Below are 9712 nucleotides of genomic sequence, written 5' to 3' on the forward strand. Positions count from 1 at the left end.
TTTGCCTCAAGGGAAATAATTGCACACAAAAAATACAATCTTAAAATGTGTCCTGCATATCCAAGGCAAGAATTACATGAAGAAGAGCTAAAAAAAAATCTGAATAGTTAAACTTAGGCTACTTTAAATGTCCAGAGTAAGTTGGACAAAGCATCAAAGAAGAGCCTTAACACAGAGCCAACCAACTGAAAACCTTAAACAAGAGGGAGAAATTGATCTTCAGAATTAACTCATCAAAATAATGTCATGCCTAGACATCAGCAAAAAATTACAAGCTAGACCAAGAAACAGGAATATATGACTTGTATGCATGCATACATATATATGTATGCAAGATTTCAGAGGAGACACAGAACTTGGGATTAATCAAAGAAGTTCAAGAAAATCTCATAAATCAATTCAAGGAGATGAAGAAAAAATATGGATATAGACTTAAGGATATTAAGAAGACAGTGTGTGAGCATACGGAAGAATTTGAAGTTTTAAACAGAAACAAGAGAAATTATGAGGATGCAAAGCACAGTAATGGAGATTTAAAATACACTAAAGGTATATAACAACATATATGAACAAGTAGAAGAAAGAACCAGTGAATTAAAAAACAGGACAATTTACATTATAAAGTCAGAAAAAATAGATAGATGATAGGAAAAAAATGAGGAGTATCTCACAGATATGAGTGCAACATGAAACACAAAAACATATGCATCACGGGTGTCCCAGAAGGAGAAGAGAAAAGAAGGGATGAAGAAGGAATATTTGAATCAATAATGACCCCAACTTTCCCAACTTTAATGGAAGGCATAAGTGTACATATCCAGGAAGTATACTGTATTCCAAATGGATTAAATCCTAAAAGTCCTATTCTGAGACATACTAATTATAATGACAAATGACAAAGATAAAGATAGGATTCTGAAAGCAACAAAAGAAGTGATTTGTCACATACAAGGGATTCTTAATAAGGCTAAGTGCTGATTTCTCATGAGAAACCATGGAGTCAAGAAGGCAGTGGTAAGATATACTTAAAGTACTGATCGAGTAAAACTGACAGCTCAAAATTCTTTATTTGACAAAACTGTCCTTTAAAAATGTGGGAGAGGATATATAGGTGGTTCAGTGGTATAATGCTCATCTTCCATGCAGAAGACCCAGGTTCGATTCCCAGACCATGCACTCCCCCCAAAAAAAAAAATATATATATATAGGGAGAGTTTAAAATATTGACAGATAAACAGAAGTAGAGAGTTTGTCAACAAAAGATCTGCCCTACATGAATTTCTAAAGGGAGCTCTGCAAGTTGAAAGAAAAGGCAGGATGAGAGGCTTGGAGTAGTGTGAAGAAATGAAGATCTTCAGCAATAGTAGTTGAAAGAGTAAATGCAAAATCCAGTAGTAATGTATCCTCAATATACAACTGTATTCTTTAATTCCTATAAGTGTCAGAATACAATTGGACAAGTAAAAGTTATATTTCTTCTTATTGGACATATGAAATATAAAGATGTTACATGGGACATAATCATAAAGAGGGGAAACAAAGGTATGTGTAGAAGAGAATGTGTGTGCTATTGAAGCTATGTTATTACCTTTTCTATTTAGTAGTTTATAGATGTGGGTAGTGTAACATAAACCCCATGGTAGTCACAAAGAAAATATTTTTAAAATATACAGAAACAGAAATGTGAGAGAGATCATTCAGATACATCACAAAAGATCCACCGTACAGAAAAAGAGGTTGCAATAAATAAAAGAGACACAACAAAAGAAGATATGATGTATAAAAACCAAAGAACAAAAAAAGTTGAGTTAACTACTGCCTTTATAGTAATAACAATGATTATTAATTGATACTAAGCTAGGGTAATGAATGACAGTGAAGTTGGAAATAAATGGATGGATATAAGAGACATTTAGGAAGTAACACTGACAAAAAATTTTCAAGGTAATGTCTTGGATGTAGGTGCTGAAAGCAAGAGGTAAATCAAATGTAATACTATAAATATTTGTGGTGTAAATGGTTGAATCTAATTATCTCATAAAATCTCCATTTCTAAGTACCTAACAAAATGAAGCAGGTCAACAAGAACTCATAACTCATTCTCCATATGTGTGTGTGTGTATGTGTGCATATATATGTGTGTGTGAATATGTATGTAGGTGGACACATGCTCTCACATATATGTATGCATGTATGCATGCATTTAGAGGTACATGTGCTTGTGTTTACAATTACACATACATAAAATCAATAAGAAACAAACAAGGAAAGGAGCATAACCTAACAACAGAAGATTCAAAAAGTGTCAGCCAAAGGGTAAAACCAAGATTTCTGGGGTAGAACAAAGGGACAAATACCAAAAGCCTCCTATATTATTCTCAACTTCTGACAGCTGTCAATCAGAAGCATTAAATAATGATAATTCACACTACTATCCTCAAATCTGGAGAGAAGCAAACCAGTTGGGTATACTGATGCATAAATGAAATAGTTAGGAACAAATTAAAAAGGGGAAATGAAAAGTGACTGTTTCACAGAAGTAATGTTTCCTGAATAGAAGAAGGAAATGAACCAACAAACATGAAGTATACGTCTCAACAAATTACCAGGAGCTCTGATATAGGATATTTAACTACCAAAGTTGTTTTAGTTTGCAAGCTGCTGTAATGTAATATACCAGAACTAGAATGGCTTTTAAAAAGGGGAATTTAATAAGTTAAAAGTTTATAGTTCTAAGCCTATACAAATATACTAACTAAGGCATCTGGAGAAAGATACTTTCACTCAAGAAAGGCTGATGGGTCAGGAATACCTCTGTCAGCTGGGAAGTCATGTGGCTGGCATCTGCCGGTCCCTTGCTTCAAGGCTCTGTTGCTTTCATACTTTCTTCTTGTGGGGATTCTTCACTTTGCTTTTTCAGGGCTGGCTTTCATTTCTTGGCTCCTCTTGGCTCTCTCCAGGTTTTGGCTTGCTAAACATCTCATGGTGACATCTGCTGGGCTCCAAGCTTCTCCAAACATCCGTGTCTCTCCATGTATTGGCATCTGTGTCAGCTCTTCTCTGAAGTTTCTGTTGGATCTGTCATTTCCGTCGGCTTTCTCTATGTCAGCTATGAGGCTTTTGTCATTTCTGACTCTCTCCAAAATGTTTCCTCTTTTAAAGGATTCCAGTAAACTAATCAAGACCCATCTTGATTGGGTGGAGTTATATTTCCATCCAATCAAAAGTTAATATCCGCAACAGGGTGTGTCACATCTCTATGAAGATAATTTAATCAAAAGTATCCAACTTCAATATTGAATCAGTAATAAAAGAAACAGCTGCCCCCCCCAAAGACTGAATTTTCTGGGGTACATAGTTGATTCAAAACAGCAAAAAAGCCTTATGCATAATCATTGATCTTGATTATTTTAACTAAACACAACCCCCAAAGCATCTCCACAAGTTCCTAACCCTATTGCCATGTTCCCAGGCATAGATAGAATGCAAAACACACAGCACTGACACTGTGATTTTTTGGTAAGTGGCAGTGGGCACACGATTTCTGTATAGCGAATTGGTTAGTCAAGAGGTTCCCTAGATGATAGTGCAGCTAAGGGAAAACCTATATAGCGCTGATAAAGTACACAATAAATGGTGCAGCACTCCTGCAAATGGCTGAAGCAAATAAATGAAAATACATCATCCAAATGCTACTTTTTTAAGCCTAGGAAATGTAGCTTTTGGAACAAAGGAAATTCTCTGAAAGTTCTGTGAGCTATAGAACAATCTAATGAGGACATTTATATAAGTATCCACTCAAAATAAAAATGTATAACAGCAGAATAGCATGCATAGGGAGATTATAGTTTGTATGAAATAAAATTACCCGTTAATGGAAAACATAAATAAATTAGAGACAGCTGGGAATGGAAAAGTCAAGTAGGTGATTTATTGAAAATGCTTGGTGTACACACTGAAAATGCATATGTGAAAGCATTTAAGGCAATCAAGGCTAATGTAAGTAGGTTTGAAGAATAGAAAAAAGATACCTCAACATGCCCATTATTAGTGTCTGTGAATTTAAAAAAAAAAAAAAACCTCCACAATAGTACAAAAAAGATATCTAAAAATGTAACTCAAAAGCAGTGTCCCAGAAAGGAAGGGTGGAGGAGGGAGACAGAAGGGAGGAGAAAGAGGAGGCTATATTCATCTTCATTTTCAGATGCCAAAACTGAGGCAACAAGAGAACTGGCCCAGGCAATGCCAGACTTTACGCCTAGGCAGGCTGGCATTAGAAAGCAAAAGAGCACAACGTGTTCCAGGGAGATTTGAAACAAAACTAAGTGACTCCTTATTTGTACACTTGAGGCAAAATGAAAGAAATTTACACTATCCCTTTTGTCTGCATTACACTCATGATTCTTCAAATACAAGTACCTCTTTTCTGTAATTTTTTATTTCAAATTGCCAAGACACCATGATACCATCTTTTCTTCATTGTCTCTCTGCTTCTTCACTTAAAAGATTAGAGGCATATTTCTCCATGTAAAAGTAGACATTAAAAAAATAAATTATTTCTATGATTTTATAAGGAACTCCCTGACCCACCTCCAGTGACTGTGAATAAAACATAACCCTGCAATGAAGTTCAAAATCCATAAGTCTCATCCATATATTTAGAGCTTCCAAATAGGTTTCCCTACCCTCTGTCCCCAAAGAGAAGAGGGTGGTTAAGTGTTTTATTATTCTTTTTATTTTATTGTGGGGGCATATACATAAAATAAATTTTATCATTTTCACTATTTTAAACTTACAATTCAATGGCATTAATTACATTTATAATGTTTTGCTACGGTTACCACCATCCATCAGTAAAACTTTTCATTACCTCATAAAAAAAAATTGGTATCAATTAACCAATAACTCCTTATCATATCCTCCCCATTTGCAGTTCCTGATAACCTCTTAGCTACTTTCTGTCTCTATGATTTTACATATTTTAGGTATTTCATATAAGTGAAATGATATAATATTTGCCAGTTTGTCTGACTTGTTTCATTTAGCATAGTTTTTGAGGGTCCTCTGTGCTGCAACATGCTTCAGAGAGAACTTCATTCCTTTCTATGGCTGAATAAAATTCCATTAGATGTATGTACCTCATTTGGATTATCTATTCATCAGTTGAGGGACACTTGGGTTGTTTCTAACTTTTGGCTATTGTGCATGATGCTGTTATGAACACTGGCATACAGGTATCTGTCTGAGTCTCTGCTTCTGATTCATTTGGGTATTTACCCAGGAGTGGAGTTGCTGAGTCAAAAATTATATGGTAATTCTATGTTTAATTTTTCCAGGAACTGCCAAACTGTTTTCCACAGCAGTTGTACCATTTCGCATTCACACAGAAATGCACAGGCATTCCCAAAACATCATTTTAATTTCTGAACTTTAAACATGAGCCAACAACCAAAGATTGATAGCTATCTGAAGAAAGCTTTTTTTTTTTTTGAAAGAAAAATGTCAGGCAAAGAGAGAAAAAAATTGGAAGAAATAGACTATTAGTTAATATCATAAGAGAAATTTGATTCAGGAGAGAAGAAAAGCTTCCCTATATCAATACGTACTATAAGGCTACAGAAATCAAAACAGTGTGGTACTGGCATACGGCTATGGATCAATGACCTACAGATATAGATCAATGGAACATAATTGAGAGTCCAAAAATAAACCCTTATATTTAGAGCTAATTGAACTTATCAAGGGTGTTCAGGAAATTCACTGGGAAATGAACTTTTCCACAAATGGTTCTAGGATTATTGGATTTCCACATGTATAAAAGATGAATTAGGCCCTTACATCACACCACGCAAAAAGGATCAGAAACCTAAATGTAAACTTTTATTAACAGCAAACTATAATATTAAACTATAAAACTTTTAGAAGACATAGAAGAATATTTTTGTATCGGTGGGCTGGACAAAGCCCTTATCTAAATTCCTTAGATAGAACACCTAGACCAAGATTCTTTAAAATGTACAAATTGTACTTCGTTAAAAAAAAAAAAAACTTTAGTACTTCAAATGATATCATTTTGAAAATGAAAAGGCAGCCCACAGACTGGGAGATAATTTTTACAATGTACATCTGAAAAAGGGCTTTTATCCAAAATATATTTTAAAAACTCAATAATATAAAAACAAATAGCCTAATTAAAAATTGGACAAAATATTTGAAGAGAATATTTTACCATAAAAGATATATGAATGCCTAAGAAGCACATGAAAACAAATGTTCAACATCAATCATTAGGAAAGTGCAAATCAAGACAATGAGAAGACATCAATTCATAACCCCTTTGAAGAGCTAAAGGCAAAAAGACAGGCAATAGCAAATGTTAGTGAACATGTGGAGAAATAAGAACATTAATCTGTAGTTGATAAAGATATAAAATGGCATAACCATTTTGGAAAGTAGTTCAGCCTTTCCTTAAAAAGTTTAGCATAAATTTACCCTGTGACCCCGTAACTTCGTTCTTATAGCTCTACCCAAGAAGAACAAAAGCACATCCTTACAAAGACTTGCATGCAAATGTTCATAGCAACATTATTCATCGTAGCAAAAAAGTGGAAAAACTCAAATACTTATCAATTTGTAAATGGTTAAGTAAAATGTGATGCAGCCATTCAATGAAATACTATTCAGCAATAAAAAAGACCAACTGCTGATATACATCTCAACATGGATGAACTTCAAAAGCAGGCTAAGTGAAAGAAGCCAGACAGAAAAGATGATATATCATATGATTCTGTTTATAGAAAAAACACAGAAAAGAAGATCTGTAGAGACAGATCACAGGTTAATGGTTGACCGGGTTCTGGGGGTGGCAATGCGGAGTCATCAACGGTGGTTACCTCTAGGATGAGAAAGATGGAATTTAACCACTGAATGCTGTTTAAAGCTTTGTAGTTCTATCTTTTGAATTAATATGTATTAATTGTTTTAATGAACTAAAGCATATTTTAAAATGTATGCCTTTTCCAAAACCTAGAGTACAGAAAAGGAGATGAGTAACTTTACAGTGGAGAATGGTGGTAAAGACATCCAGCGTTAACATCATTGATGATAAATCCCGTTGATGGCATGTACCTTGACATGACGTAATGAGAATGACACTCACTCTGTGGTCCTCTTTCCCGCAGCCCATCACCCAGACTAACCCAGAAGAAAATACTGGGCAATACCAGTTAAAGGACAGTCTACAAATACCTGACACAGTCCTCAAGACTCTCAAATTCAAAGCTCAGGTCGTATAATGACTAAACGCAATGTGGCACCCTGGATGGGATCCTGGTGCAGAAAAAGGACATTAGGGGAAAATTAATGAACTGTGAATGAAGTGGGAAGCGTGATTAAGAGCAATGTTGGTCCTTTGGTTTTGACAAGGGCACCATGACAGAGCAAGATGTTAACAGAGGGAAATAACTGTCTGCATTATATTTGTGACTTTTCTCTGAGTCAAAAATATATCTTAAAATAAAATACTTGTTGAAAAATTTAAAAAAGCAACAGATGTCTGCAATGACGTTTACCTGAAGTTAATGGCTATTTCTTGGGGAGGAGAGATTGCACTTTTCCGTTTACTTGCATCTTTATTTTTCTCTTTGTAATAAACTTTTTCCTTAATGATTATGCATTTTTAAAAACTATGATGTGATTTTCATTTAAAAATAATTAGTTATGATGCCAAGGTTTCCAGCTTGCAATACTGGGTAGATGGTGGTTATATTAGCTGGCTATTGTGGCAATAACAACTACATAACTATCCACCCCAAACCTAATGGTTGAAACAACAAGCCTTTCTTTTCTGTGGTTTTTGGAATTGGTTTTTATGGGCTTGACTCTGATTGGTGGGCCTAGTTCCAGACCGTGGATTAGGTGTAAGTGAGCTCTATGTGTAACTTTCTCCTGTGGATCAGTTCCTACAAAGTTTACTCATAGCAACTAGCAAGACCACAAGAGTATGAGAGAAAGCACATCATGCCTTTCAAGGCCTGGGCCCCAAACTGAATGCTTTCACTTTCGCCAACACTGCATTGTCCTAGCAAGTCACATAGCCAAACTTAACCTCATTCAGGTGGGGAAATATGTCCCACCTATCCCGGTGGGTCATGTCGTGAAATCACCACGGCAAAGAGCATGGATGCATAACCCCAAAATGCCATTAAGAATACAGTGCATTGAGAGGAGAGCAGAATGATTCTCTAATTAGGTTTTCACAGAAAAGGGTCAAGCATCCCGGCAGTCAGCTCTGTCTTTATGGAATTGAGTAGTCAGCATCTCCAGAGCAGCTGGCCCACTTCAATGCAGGTCCGCTCCATTTTTATCTTCGGGTGTGATGTTAACATGCTTCCATACACCTCAAGCTCTTATAACAGTGTAATAAACAGTAGAAATGATATTGACCTTGCTTGACCATCAACCTTTCTATCAGCAAGCATCCTTTAATTTTTAAATGACTGTGGTACTGTCCCCATAAGCCCTGATCATTATTTTCTCTTTATTTTATAGCCATATCCCTCTTTTCACTTTCCCAAAAGTATTTGACTATGATTCCCATCTAAAGATAATGACTAAACTCTTTAAATGCTAATAGACCAATCAACCCTTCCCTTCAGTCACTTCCAAACCTTGCCACTGTGGGTAATACAGTGAACCTCTCTGAGCCTCTATTTTTCCTTGTGTAAAACTGAACAATTAACACATGCCCTTCCTTCTTCAAATGATCTATAAATTAATTCCTCTTTAAGCACTTTAACTCTCAACATTGCTCAACAACTAAAATATGCTGCAATTTAAAATTTAAGTTGTGCCACTAGATATATTATGGGAATTATTACAAAAACTTAATGATCTGATCTCAGAGTTAAAAGAGAGAAAGTTGTACTTTTAACTCTCTTATCAAACATAGTGAAACGTAAAATTCTATCTCATCAATTTCTTTTGCCTTTTTCTGACAGCTAATGCCATTGGCAAATATCCATTAAGATCAGATTTTCCAGTTTTGCCCACAGGAAGTCTATGATTTTTTTATTTCCAGGGCAAATTATTTAGCTCCAGGTTAATTGTCATAGAAATTAATATAGAGCAGCAGCATATTCCTAATAACTTAATTTATTGTTTTATCATTTCACATGCAATTTTATGTTTTTATCTATTAGTAGGTATTTTGTGTTTTAAATAATGAAATGTCTTTGACTTCCATTATTCATTATTCATTTAATGTTGGTTAAACTGGAGGTTAGATGTGACAAGTATCAATATTCTAAAGATATATATATATATATATTTATAACAGTTTGGGAGAAAACATTCTATTACTATCACTGCATTGAAAATTAACTCTACTGTTGGGCATTTGTTACAATGTAGTTATGTGGCTATGCTATGGATTGCTTTTGTATACAAAGTTGTAACTTTAATTAAATGAAAGCAGTTGCTACTCATGCTTTATTTATGGATTTTTTCATGCCAAAATAAAGTAAAAATAAGCTTCAGTGCTCATAAAGTATAAAAAATGCAACAGTCTTTTCATATATAATTCATATGTTGGGAACTGTAACAAGAATGCATTAGTATTTTTCCATGCCTAGATAATGATGAACAGCTACAAGATTTTTAAAAATCCTCTAAAACAAAAATGTAAATAAAATATTAATGGTAAATGCAATTC

The 9712-nt window shown here is 34.7% G+C and overlaps 1 long non-coding RNA gene across 1 annotated transcript in view; it reads left to right on the plus strand.

The window, feature by feature from the left end:
* Nucleotides 1–9128, plus strand: part of LOC143682522 (uncharacterized) — a 28970-nt gene extending 19842 nt beyond the window's left edge. The window contains exon 3 of the long non-coding RNA XR_013175169.1: nucleotides 7182–9128. This is a non-coding gene — a long non-coding RNA (uncharacterized LOC143682522). The remainder of the gene's footprint in view (nucleotides 1–7181) is intronic.
* Nucleotides 9129–9712: the final 584 nt, after the last annotated feature.

This window comes from Tamandua tetradactyla, chromosome 5, assembly GCF_023851605.1.
Source record: "Tamandua tetradactyla isolate mTamTet1 chromosome 5, mTamTet1.pri, whole genome shotgun sequence".
NCBI lineage: Eukaryota > Metazoa > Chordata > Mammalia > Pilosa > Myrmecophagidae > Tamandua > Tamandua tetradactyla.